Raw genomic sequence first — 14108 nt, 5'->3', positions numbered from 1 at the left:
TGTGCAGTGTCACTAAGATCGGTCGCTCACGATAGTACATACTCCGTACCATACTACCATAGTACCCTCTCTAGCTAGGCTGTTTTATAGATCGTTGTGATGGACGATATACATGAGCAGGGCGGTCCGAGTATGACCGTTAGTGTTGAGCCAGGTGAATACATGCTCGGCGTTCGCGTAGGCCTCCATCAAACATCTAAACAGTAATGTCAGGCACCGCCGAGGTGCGCAGGTGATGGGCTCGCTGTTTGCGTTGTGCCATGAGCAGGACTTTGATTTAGAGGGCGACGTGCATGCATTAGCATGCTTTGACAGCGTGAGCATGTGTGTCTACGCGAAGTATTTTATTTTCATCTGGCTTACCAGGGTGCGTTGCAGCGACGAGTCCGTGGTTTGATTCCCCACATATGCATAATTTTGGTTTTTACAGATTTCTTTCTCCATTGACAGGTAGGCCCGCGTAGATAGATAAAGAACAAGAGCCGATGAGGCGCATGCGGAGTGTTTGACTTGTCAACCAGACAAATACGGAGCTATACGCTGAGCCAGTGACCGTATAATCACCATATCTCGTATACAATGATCAAAGTGAGCTATCAAGACAAGTTCGATGACCGCCAATGCATTTTACTCGGTAATAAATGACCAGGATTGAAGGGGAATCCAAATTTTCTTCATCTTCTATCCTTGAGCTCTTGACAAACCAATGCACTATACGATTGTCCGGCCACTCCACCCCAGAGCTCTCACCAAGCATCGTTCATGCCGCCGCGCCGCACACTAACCGGTAAGGCAGCGATAGCATCCCACCACGCCGAGTTCCTCGCCGCCCACGACCGCACACAAAATGGTAGGGAAGCGATGGCATCCCGCCGTGACAAGTTCATCGCCACTCGCGACCTCACAACTATGTGGGAGGAATTTGAAGATGCCAAGGTCGAATGGGCGGTAGAGCAAGAGGCAGCCAAAGCCGCACAGAGGGAGCGGAAAAGTCAGAAAGCACTCAAGAAAAGAGAGGCCTGCCGCCGCAAGAAAGAAAAGGACGCACGCGCTGCTGCGGAGAGGTTGGCGGAGATCCAAGCACGGTGGGGTGTCGCCGACAAAGCCGGGAAGGAGAAAGACGGCGTCTGGCCAGCATGTGAGAAGTAGTAGTACTAGAGTAGTAGTTAGTGTGTGTGTCTATGTCTGAGTACGAGCATGTACCAGTACTACTAGTTACTACTGTAGTTTTTAGAGCAAATTATCAGTACATTAGCCTAGACTAAATGGAAAAATTCCTATCCTATGCATCAAATGGCATCTCTTTCTCTATAGGAATTGAGATGCATGTCATCTCACTTCCTATGATTTTCATATTCCTATAACATTCCTATCCTATGAACGAAAGGAGGCCTCTATTGGAGTAACTACTGTAGCTAGCAGTACTGCTGGTGCAGTAGTTTTCTTCAAGAAGCGGAATTCAACGAAGTCATGATGGTTCCTTCGTCCGAGCAACTTCAAAGTGGGAAGTGGACCTATGATTTGATGGCTCATTAGTCATTGTTAGTGCGGCGTGACGACCTGGGTGACTCTCCCTTGGAGTTCTGCGTGCATGGCAAGTGGACTAGGATGGTCGACGTCCCACATGTTGGCGAACGGAAGTATTCTTTCCGATATCGAGGAGCAATGAAACCGCCTGGTATAGTATCACTGGTGATTGGTTCGCAAAAAAAATAGTATCACTGCTGATTTATAATTATTATTTATTTCTGATGAATGCTAGCGTTTCAACTCTTACGACGAAGGGTGCCAAACACGGCACGTGCTGGATGTCCCACACGTCAGTGAAAGGAGTGGGACATGAACAGCGTGGTAGAGCCCAGCGTAAAAAACAACATGGTAGAGCGTCTCCACTTCTTCCACTTCTGGGTCGGAGACCACACGTAGTAGTACTTAGTGGTATGAATGATACAAAGTGCGACCTGGAGAGAAAGACACGTCTAGTTGGAAGGTCTTGGGGCATACACGTAAGAAAATATAAAAGTTAATATGTGCCTCCAACTAATATAGTAGCAGTAGAGTACTTAGGCATGTACTCCATAACATCACCGTGCATTGCATGTACAACATTTAGTGGTAGTACGTAGTAAGAGACAAATGCCGCCCAAGAGTTCCCTTCTCGACCCACTTTTGGGTGTTTGGTAGAGTGTATGGAGGGTGCATGAGTCCACACTAGTTTAGCACAAATACACTAGAAGCATGCATGAAGAGAGCATGCATGAAGAGGGGTGTTGAGTTGAGCATGCATGAAGAGGGGTGTTGATTGAGTTGAGCATGCATGAAGAGGGAACAACTATGCTAAGACAAGAACGCAACCAAACACACCCTATATGCCACGCATGTTCATACCATTTGTGCCTTTCTACTTCACTTACTGCGCTACATTACTCAGGTTCGTACGTCCACTCCTGGGTACATGTCCGTCTCGTAGTTCCAGTCCCACGTGTTCTTCATATAGATGGAACGATCCTTGCATAACATGTGCACCTTGATGCTAGATGTCTCGCGTGTTGGCAAAAGGATGAACAAAGCTCACGTAAAAAAAATAGAGTGGAAGAACATAGATTCCGGATGACCGAGAAGGAGCAAGGAACCTCGTGGTGCAGCGTCTGCACTCATAATATTTAATATTATTCAGCGATATAAAATTAACCAATCATCTCCACAGTGGACTGGAAGAGTACGAAACACGGCAGCCTAGTGTAGTTAGATCATACTAGTACGTGGCTAACCCACGCTATCACCATATTTCTTGGCTTCCGTGCGACACCTACCTCTAGTAATCCAACAGCCTGTATCGCTTCTCCCTCCTCGTCTCTATCAAAGTGTGGCAGGCTGGCGTTTTTGTCGTCTATTGAGGTCAGTTAACTCATCACATGGTAGGGACATGCCAAGAGCATTCTAAAAAAAATTCCTTTCTCGTTCCGTTTTCAAAAAGAAAAAAAGTCCTTTCACGTATGAATTTGCATGTATGCTTTGAGCAACTTGCATGTCCTATACTGCTCATGTTTGATACTCTAACTTCGCTAGAGGTTAGAACTCATGACTAACCCCGAACTAACTGTAGCCAAAGAGGTGTTTGGGTGACAGGGTTAGATTGACAATAAATGCACTTGATGGAGGGAGAAAAGTGATTTTTTAGTGGTCCCAAGGAGAACTATCTCCAGTTAGCACCTCTTGGGTGGGATAGTTTTTCTGGTGGGTTCGGTGCAACTTGCTCCAATTTAAACCCTCATGCTTGAATACTTTAGGGCTATTTGAGCCCCAACTATCTCAAACTAACTCTAACCCATGGATCCAAACAATGCCTATGGCCAGTCTCGACGCGGAGCAGTCGCGTGCATCGGGAAGCGGCGCTCTCTCGGCCGTCGCACCACTTCAAAGCCGGCGCCAGTGAGAGGTCGCCTCCGCTCTGGTCGGGCATTAATGCAGCACTGGCGCTCTAGGGCGACGCTGACCGTTTCACGCGGGAAGCGCACGCTGGCAAGGGAGTATAGGTTTTGAACCGTTTCAGGTGTAGTACTGGTAGTTTGCAAAACTACTCAATTATTGCACTCAGTTTCCTAAGAAATTGTGGTAAAAAACGTTACTCCACAGCCCACTTCCCTTCTCCTTCCTCTTCCACCGCCCGGGCACGTCCACAGGAAGCGACCGGTCAACCCTTATATAGGAGTGCTAGCACAAAAATATGCATGCATGACCACTAAAATTTCCATATTAAAGCGCTGCTCTGGCGGGAGTATGGCGTATGTTGTTACCTTCGGTCGGGCCATGGCTACCGAGCGACGGTGACCAAAGAAGAGGTGGCGGGAGGGGAATGGATGCAACTACTGTTTGGGTTCTCCTTCCGGCTAAAATAAATGCGCATCATCACGTGTACCCATGGGTGCACAAATTGTAACATACGTGTCTGCTTAAGTGGGCGTCATGTAACTGGTGTGTGTGTGTGAGAGAGAGAGATTCTGAGAGACAGAGTGCGTGTATGTGACTCTACTCTTTGGACATGTACTCAATCTTTTGCATCGGGATATAAGTATAATGGTATTTACTTTAGCTAGTGATTTACGTGGCCATGTTAACGTGGTTGTGTCAAAAAAATGTCACTTCCTGCTCGTGATTTGCGTTATATAATTACAAGCAAGATTCTCGTGCATTGCACGGAACATCAATATGCATTTTTTTACAAAACACTTGTTGTGATTGACCCATGCAGGAGTAATCCCATGTGAAAAAACTAATGATATCTCGAGAATTTTATCGGAAAACTGGTATCTTGAGAATGTCATCGAAAAAATGAAAGATGAGAGATAAGGCGAGGAGGAGTGGAGCATGGTGGTGACTGGTGGTCGGAATGGGTGGAGGCATGGGGATGGACGGCGCCGGCAGGCGGCAGCGGCCACCATGCATGCTAGATTGTTCCAGAGACTTATTCCTTTTTTAATTGCTGGGCAATGAGGTTGTGGGAGATATGATGTGGAGAGAGGTGCGTGTATCTTTGGTAAAATTATCATAGTTTGCTTTCTATCCGTTAGATATAGATCATACGTGTGTATTACAAGATGGAAGATACACCATCATCGCCAACTCGTTTTTGTATAAGGGTACAGATGATAAGTTTGCTGACTACTAAAGTAAACTGGAATTTTTCCATGTTATGCAAGTAAATAAAGGTGATTGTTTATCATACGGGTAAGGTTGGATGAAGGGTGGTAGGAACAAATGCTCCGCCTAGAGCATGTGTGTGTGAGATGGAGTCTTAGTGTGTGTCTGGTGTGTGTGTGTGTGTGTATGTGTGTGTGTGTGAGAGAGAGAGCGAGAGAGATGGAGTCTTAGTGTGTGTGTGTGTGTCTGTGTGTCGCGGTGTCCTCTGTGGTGGATGTAATTTAAGTGTGCATGGCTTCATCATAGAGAGGTGATGTGTATGGTAGAGGCCACCAACGATGGGGTGCGAGAGAGAAAATGCCCGTAGAAAGGGAAGAGAAGGTGTGTGCGCGTGAGAGGAGTCGATATCTAGATAATGTGTTTGTTCGAGAGACACCGAGGAAGACTACTATATATCGATGGTGCATGTAGGCGGGAATTAAACAAAGGGATGGTCTTATTGGTTTCGGGGATATAGGGGAAGAGTGAGAGGCGCGCGGGGCTGGGGGAGGGGTAGCTAGAAGGAGATTGTTAAGTGTGAGTGTGTGTTTTGCCCATCCAGGCGGATGTTATGTGCACAAAAGAGGAGAACGATTCGATGTGGCGTTAGGATTGAGGGTAATTAACTACGCATGGAGATATAGAGACCTCGAACGTGCATGTGTGAGAGGTATACATGTATACGTGGGATGTGTGTGTGTGCGCGCGCGCATGATCGAGATAAAAGAAAGAAGGCATAAGTCATAAGATCAACGACATGCTAGAGACGGATCGGTATGACAATATGCATGCATGTGAGAATGCAGGGAAGAAGGCTCGACAATTGAGCATGTGTTTTTGTCTTTAAGAGATAGTGGCGTGGGCTGGAGCATGCATCTATGGTGAGCAGGGGGGTGATGCACAATGATTGTGCAAAAGAGATCAACCTATTAATGCATATGTATGGAGATACATATATAGTGTGGGTGATAGGAAGCAAGACTCCGTTCGAGAAAGAAATGTTGACGGAGAAACTACAGATAGATACAGAGATGGAGATGCTAGCTAGAGGGACATCCGCTAGTTTGGGTGTTGGAGATGACCGCTGGGTGGTTCAAAGGGTGAAGTTATATATGTGTGTGAGAGGGCACTTGACTGCATGTAGAGAGAAACATATGTAGTGTGCATGATAGGAATCAAGAGTGAGGGCGAGAAAGAAGGTTGATGGAGAAATAGATAAATAGAAAGATAAAGATGCTAGCTAGTGTGCATTAGAGATAGGAGTCGAGTGGATCAGAAGGCTGAGTTATGTGTGTGGGTGTGAGAGAGATAGAGAGAGGGTGCATGTGAGTCACATACAAACAGATATCAGAGAGAAATGAGATCCCGAGAGACGGAGTTTTGTTTCTGCGAGAGAGAAAGATATTTCACAACGAGAGTGATAGCTAGAGAGACATATGAGGGAACACAAGATATATCTAGGGAGAGAGAGTGTGTGTGAGCGGCATACAAGAGAACAATGGAGAAATATGAGACCCTGGAAGACTGAGTTTGTGTTCGTGTGTGAGAAAGAGATATTTAAGAGGAAGAGTCGTAGGTTCTCATATCTAAGGAGCAAAAGACATATCTGTATGAGGGGTGTGCGAGTGGCACACATGGGAATAGTAGAGAGAAATGAGACCCCGGGAGACAAAGTTTTGTGTTTGTGTGAGAGAAAGAGATTCCACATGGAGAATCATAGTTAGAGACACATAGAAGGGAGCGAGATATACTTAGAGAGAGATATAGTGATGAAGGTCCATGGAGAGAGTACTGTCAATGTGTTATGAAGATGAAAGATCATTGTCGACATACAGGTAGCACGAGAGATACCTGAGAGATGATGAACGCATATAGGTCCAGAGAGATAGTCCTATATAACCATGAGTGATAGCTATATGAGACGAATATCTGGATTAAAGGGGATTCAAATATTTAAACTGGAGATCACGACATCGATAATATCGTAATGCAAATTGGTGTATCAAACATGCATATTCATTTGAATTTTGGCACACGTGTATTGGTGAACCATAGATTCTTTAATTACAAAAAAATCATGGTTTATATGCAATTAATGTCTAAACAGGATTACACTATATGTTGCGTGTGTGAAACACATTATACATGTTTGAGAAGTATAAAAAAACCACATGAAACACACATTAATTGGAGACAGTTAGCGAGGAATGCATACTTTGGATTTCAAAATAAAGTGGTTTCAAATATTTGAAAATCCAAATTGATGGATACAACCTTATGAATCTGAGATCATGCCATTTGTAAACCATATTTATGTATAAATGGTGTTGTGCTTTTGAAAGTATATATAAAAAATGATGTATATAGAATGTAATTCCAATTGAAAATGGATCCCGCCCGGAAAAAAAATAGAATACAAACGGGATTCGAATGGATCCCGCACTCTGCAAAATTTGAACGAAGCGGGGAAAGTCGCAGTAACCGCCCGAAACCAAAATCTGTGAGATGGAAATTAGTATTGCCTATCCCTGCCATGCAAAGCCTATCTGTTGTATTTCTATAGGTTTCGGTAGGGGTAGGTTTGTAATTTCACCCAAATGTGACGTAACCGCCTCTCACCCGGATTCATACACGGTGGGCGCCAAAATACAGTGTGTTCTCGGTCGAAATCGACTCCCTACCCGATTCATATTCATATACACGGTGGGCGCCAAAAACAAACTCTCGTCGGCAAATATTCTGTGTATGCGAGATTACCGTCCTATCCCCAACCGACTAATGTTGTTGTGATGTAGTAGAAATTTGAAACGGGGGCTAAGTTTGTAAATTTCCTCGCATTTGAGTCAAGCGCGCCCTGAATACATGGTTCCCCCCTTCCTCTCTACCTCCCTTTTCCCCATTCATACTCTATGGGCGCCAAAATACCCTCTCCACCCCACCCTCCTCCGTCCGACGCTGCCCGCCACCCCATCCACCGCCGTCCTCCTCCACCATGCCGGAGCTGATACGCCGCAGCCGCCGTCCATTACAAGAGATCGACCTCTCTCATCCACGGCTTCGGACCGGGATCCTTGCATCTCGTCCTCTCGCTTCATCCCCGTCGTCGTCCACCTTGCGGGCGCCGCTCCTACGACCGTCTCATCCACCGCGCCCCGCCGCCACCGTCTACCCTCCTAGATCTGGTTCCATGCCGCCGACAGCCATCGCTACCGCAGCACCATCAAATTCTCAGCAGATGCATAAACGGCGCCGCACCAAAGGCGGTACTCTTTCGTATCTGCTCAACTTATTTATCGTAGCAAGAAAATAGATCACCACTGCTTTACTCTGATTTCTTGTCTTGGTTGCGAAGTTGCCTTTGTCCGGTTTGCACCTTCAGATCCGCCATGGCACGCTCAACACTATACTCCCAATGCTTATGGTTTTCCCCTTCTATATTCCACACTAGTTAAATCACAGTGGACTAAATTTTTCAGAGCTCGCCGGAGTTCGCCGGTGCGAACGAAGGGGCTCGGGTGGTTGTGGGGCCTCGCCGAATGAAGAAAACTCGACACGGGCGGGGGTTGGGGCGGGGGTGGGGGTGGGGGTGGCAGAGGAACACCGGCGGTGGGGGCCAGTGGTCCGGCCAGCGGCCCGTGCGGTGTTCTGTATGGGAAGAATCAAAGACGAGGAAGAAGATGGGTTAGGAGACTAGGATCTTCATCCAACCGCCTGAAATGGTCGAGAGACAGCTGGGAGTTGCATTCTTAATGCACTCTGGTTCATCATGTGTGGGCGCTGCGCAACCAACATTTTATTATCCAAAATCTGCTTGCTCTTCTTTACCATGTTCCTCTTCCGTTCTTCTTTAATATGTACTCTCTCCGTTCCTAAATACAAGTCTTTGTATAGATTCCACCATGGACTACATATGGAGCAAAATGAGTGAATCTACACTCTAAAATGTATTTGGATACATCTGTATGTGATCCATAGTGGTAATCTCTACCAAGACTTATATTTTGGAACGGAGGGAGTTTGATGGTAGTACAATATGTTCCTTGTACTGAAGATGAGCAGGGACATTTGCAGTGTAGAGGTCTATACGGTCGGTTGTGATGGACACTTTGAGCCTCTTTGATTCGTAGGATCTTGTAAACATATGAATAGGATTTGTAGTGGCCTGCCCACTTGAATCCTATAAGAACAGCAAGGAAATGCAGGGAGCTGTGTCGCCTTTGAGAGTTACACTGATATTAACAGAATTGCACCTTCACCTGAAGAGAGCTTGTATCCGAAGCCTTTCTAGCCGTACCGGCAAACTAGCACATATATTCCAGCAAGTTCCACTTTGCTGATTTTACTCCGATGCTTAAGGTTTTCCCGTTATATCTACACTATGATCTGTGTAGCTGCTTTGTGTCGCACTAGCAGCAGTCCACTCTTGAATCTAAACACTGCAATGACTCACAAAATTGGCACCAAGGCATTGGGTGCCATTCTGGATGCAATGAAACTCATACGCTCCCCACCTGTTGACTCTTGTTCAGAATATGATCCTAATGACTCTTGTTCAAAATTGCCACATATAGAGAGACAACATGGAATTGCATTTCTTTGGGTGCTGTGATTCATCATGAGTGGGCAACCAACATTGTATGCAATGAAGCGGAACATCAAGAATATGCTTCCTCTTCTATTCTTTAACATGTTCCTATTTGTTTATTCTGTATTTAGTACGTGTAGTATGTTCCTTGTCAGGAAGGGGCGCAGGGACATCTGCAGTCAACAGCTGATAGAGCTGGCCTGTACGTGATCGATAGGCTTTCAATTACTAGCGGCAATACAACATCGTATTTTCAAGCCAGTTCCACTTTCTTGATTTATATATCGTGGTTATGGTGTACCCCTGTTATGTACACTATGATCTGCCTAGTTGATGTGTGCTCTTGTTATCATGGTTTGGCAATAAACTCTCTATACAGTATATTATGAACCTATCATCTGCCAGCTATCCTTACTTTTGGAGCCTATTTTTTGTGTACTTGTGCCAGATTATATAAATGCACGCACCATATTATAGCACACATGAGCTCTCTCATCAGAATCCAGTGATAGCACACAAGTGTTTACAAGGGCGCCCCTATATTAGAATATCATATGCATTACAAAGATAATCTCACAACTATTTATGTTTTTCATGGTCCTCAGATATTATACGCAATTATAGTGAATATCAGAATCCGCGCATCAGAAGAATATTGTGCAACACTGCAATGACTTACAAAATTGGCACCAAGGCATTGAGTGCCATTCTGGAAGCAATGAAACTCATACGCTCCCCACTTGTTGATTCTTGTTCAGAATATCATCCTAATGACTATTCTAACCTCGAGGAGTCAAAGGCAGATGGCCTGTCATGTTCATCCATCAAGGTGCCTATTCTAATTTGGCAAGGTTTTATTGATTGCACGTATCTTGCATATGTTGTCTTGCATTTCTTCTACTTTGTTGCACCGCCATCTGCTTAGTTTACTCATCATATAACTCGAGATGCCATGCCCATCCATTATCAATACATATTCCATCTGTCATCATACCATGTTTTTTCACTCAAATGATGTTCTTGTGCATCAGACATCAAAAAGGAAGAGGGTGATTGCCGAACCCGAAGGAGCACCAGCAAAGTCCTTGAAAAACATGGTGGTGCCGGAGAAATCAGACAGCGCCCCACATATATTGGTTGTACAACCAGTGACACAAAACGTAGGACCGACTCCAGCAGACTGTACCATACTTCACTGGCCACACCACTAGCCCCACCACACAGGACCTGCACTCTAGCAAAAGGTATATCGATTTCATTTGCCATAGCACCAGCCGTACCACAGAAAAATCACACTCCAGCAAAAAGTACAACAAGTCCACCGGCCGAAGACCTATCCCAACTGCAGAGACGACCAATTCCTGCAGATTGGAACCCCATTCCATTTATTCCCAGTTTCAAAGACAATGCTTTCAATGTTGTTAGGGACTACGTGCATATATTCCCATCATGGGAAGATTATAGTGAAGACAAACACCATTTTCACATCTTCCTGTCCAACTTACATGTAAGTGCTATTATTCATGATTATTATTTTCCTGTTTTCTGCTGAACGAACACATCAATGATTTACATTACATTGTTGTAACTAGGCGAGGGTCAATCTGGATAGTCATGACGAGCAAAGCTTGCTTGTGCTTTTCAAGGAAGCATTGCAACAGTATCGGTGTTACCTGAGGAAATCACACTTTGATGGCAAGTCTATAAACGAATTTCTGATGAAGTCTCCTGTGCTAAATTTAGAAGACATTGAATGGAAAAACCTTGTTATGCACTGGTCTCGTTCCCAAGATGAGGTACTGTCTATGAAATCCCATGACAATTTGAACTTCTACTTTTCCGCATGTGCCTTACGGATCTTTTTTGCAGGAAATCTGCTCGAAGAAGAATTCTGGTTTGAAAAGAACAACAGGATATCGCAAATATGTTGGCCGCTACTTTGCTCTTGTTAGTACCTATTGTCCTGTATCACTGTAGTTGCATACGTACCTGGTTCATTATGTGAAAACAGTATGCATGATAGCTTGCTTATCAATTGTTCGCTCCAAATTATCTGATCTGTATGAATGGTTACATTAGTGTAGAATATATCCAATTCCAATGAATTTTTTTAGCTCTGCATTGTTCTTGTAAGTACATGCTGTCCTTTATAAGTGTATTTATATTGGCAGGTAGTTGTTCATGTACCATCACTCTGCAGCTTATTTTCCTTTGCCCTCCATTTTCAACACATCAGATCTATATTTACTCTTACCATAAGGTTGGTACTGAAGAAGTTTAGCCGTGCATTGCTCTTGGCTATGCCTTTTGCATGTATCGCTGCACATACATTTATAGCTACTTGGTTATGTAGCATCACTCTTCATCTTATCTTAAATATTGTCCATTTTTCGTATATTATCACATCTATATATACTCTTAACAAAATGTAGAATAAAGGCAATGCTTATGAAGAAGATTCTGTGGTAAACTTCTTGAATTGCCCCCCCCCATCATCATGGACAAGGGCTTTATAGAGTCTGTCTTCACCAGTAATGTAAGTTTGTCCTTCTCAAGCCTTCCAACTTTGTTGTGTATATTTGGTTAGGCATGACTGCAACAACTGTTTATTTTTGGTGTTTGCATCAAATTGCATGTTTAAAGTTTATTATGTAGTTCATAAACAAAAGTTTGTCCTTCTCAATTTAAGTTTTCAGTTGTACAACCAAGTTCCTTCTTCATACCATGTAAATTAAACTATACAAAGCAAGTGATCTTCTTTTGCAGTGCATGTATTCTTCTGTTCTTCATCCGTAATCCAGTGGTGTGGTGAACCTACCCACTAAAGCACAATGTCATATTCTACAATGTCTTAACTATGAACAATGTCATATCATTCTACTATTATTTAAACCGTCTCTTTATTTGCCAATCTGAAATGGGATAAATTGACAGCACACTAACGATTGATACTTATGAGTTCTTGATCTGTAATCCAATGGTGTCATGAACCTGCCAACTACTTCACAATGTCATTTCCTGCCATGTCTTGAGTTGAACAATACCATATTGTGTTAATGCATTTTTAAACTGTGTCACTTTATTCGTCAGTAAGAAATGTGATGAATTTTCAGCACTGATACTTTTATGTGCAAAACCTATCATCTATCTGCTTGTTTATCTTTCAGAGTGAGGAAGATATAAGTGTTGAACAAGCGCAGTCTCATCATCTTGCTCAGGTGCTTGCGCTGCAGGTCGCCAGCAGGGCTAACCTTTCTTAAACTCTATTGAAGTGCTGTTGGTTTTGTATATTATTTTGTCGGCATGTTTATTTGCACTGGTGGCGATCTTTGATGTCCAGTGTATGTAATCTGTTGTCTGCTTGTGCTTTATTATCATAGTGGCAAACTTTGATGCCCAGTGGATGTAATATGCCGTAATTTCTTCATTGTATAGTATAGATTTTTTCTTATTCACGATCTTGCAGTTATTTTGATGTATATATATCATGTCTTCACAGTAAAGCGGCCAAACCGCAAAATTACGGTACATAATCGGGTCGTCATGCAATCACGATGTGGATCCGCATCATGGGCCCCGTCAAACTGGCCCACTAGTAGATTCGGGCCTTTAATAGGCCGAGTAACCCCCGGCCCTCTTTTCGCAAGAGAACTCAATGGGCTTTTAGGAGGCTGAGAAGTAGGTTGGGCCTGAAACATGCCGAACAGCTCACGGGCCGGCAACAGCCCGAATTGGACCCCGACCCATGATTGTGCGAATCAAATCACGGGCTTTTAACAGGCCAAAATTGTCTCGGTCCTTGTTTGGCCCAATCAGATATCAGCTGCGAGCAGGCCGGATGCAAACCGGGCCGTAGTTAGGCCCAACTATATGACGGGCTTTTAATAGGCCGAAATTAATATAGGGCCGAAATGTTAGACGGGCCCTTAGCAGGCCGAAACTAATATCAGGCAGAATTACTAAATGGGCCTTTAGCAAGTGGGCCCAAAAGCATAGCGTCAAGTTAACGAGCCGAATCTGATATGGGCCATAATTGAGGCTGAAGCCTCTTAAAGGGTCGGACCTGATCTGGCCGTGATTTGGCCCAAAATGTGGGAGGCTTTTAACGGGCTGGATCTCATATGGGCCATTATTAGTCCCGGAACATGGCAGGCCATTAATGGACCGGATCTAATATGGGCCAGCATTTGGCCCAAAAGATGGCAGCCAATTAATGGGCCGGCCTACTAGGGTCCTCAAAATCTTGTGGGCCTATAGCTAGGCCGGCCCATTAGTGTCGGCGAAATCTTGTGGGCCTTTAGCTGGGCTAGCCCATTATGATCCGCAAGAATTTTGTGGGCCTTTACCTGGGCCGGCCCATTATAGGCCACGAAATATTGTGGGCCTTTAGCTGGGCCAGCCCATTATGGTCTGCAAAATCTCGTGGGCGTCTAGCTGCGTCGGCCCATTATGGTCCGCAAAATCTTGTGGGCCTTTAGTTGGGCCGGCCCATTTAAACTTGATGGGTCGTGCCACGTGTCGACGTATCATAGGCGCCTTCTGTCCAATGAGTGGATGACATCTGTCCCAACGATGAGGCGACACGTGTTTCCTCCAGCCAATGATGATTTTAAGCGTGGAAAATCCCCATTGGTCTGGGCTGTTAACGGGTTATCGGATCCAAAACCCGACCCGATAGCTTAACGGTGTTCCGTTACGGTGGATGCCATGTGTCGGTCACCCTTGACGAAAGCACTTCTGTGACACGCGATTTATCGTCATGGAAGTGGACACTTCCGTGATGATAATTTTGGTAATGTCATGGAACACTTCTACGACACCACATGTATGACTACCTTGATTC

Source organism: Triticum aestivum, chromosome 4B, assembly GCF_018294505.1.
Source record: "Triticum aestivum cultivar Chinese Spring chromosome 4B, IWGSC CS RefSeq v2.1, whole genome shotgun sequence".
Classification (NCBI taxonomy): Eukaryota; Viridiplantae; Streptophyta; class Magnoliopsida; order Poales; family Poaceae; genus Triticum; species Triticum aestivum.
The sequence above is the reverse complement of the archived record's forward strand: the minus strand, read 5'-3'. Positions refer to the sequence as shown.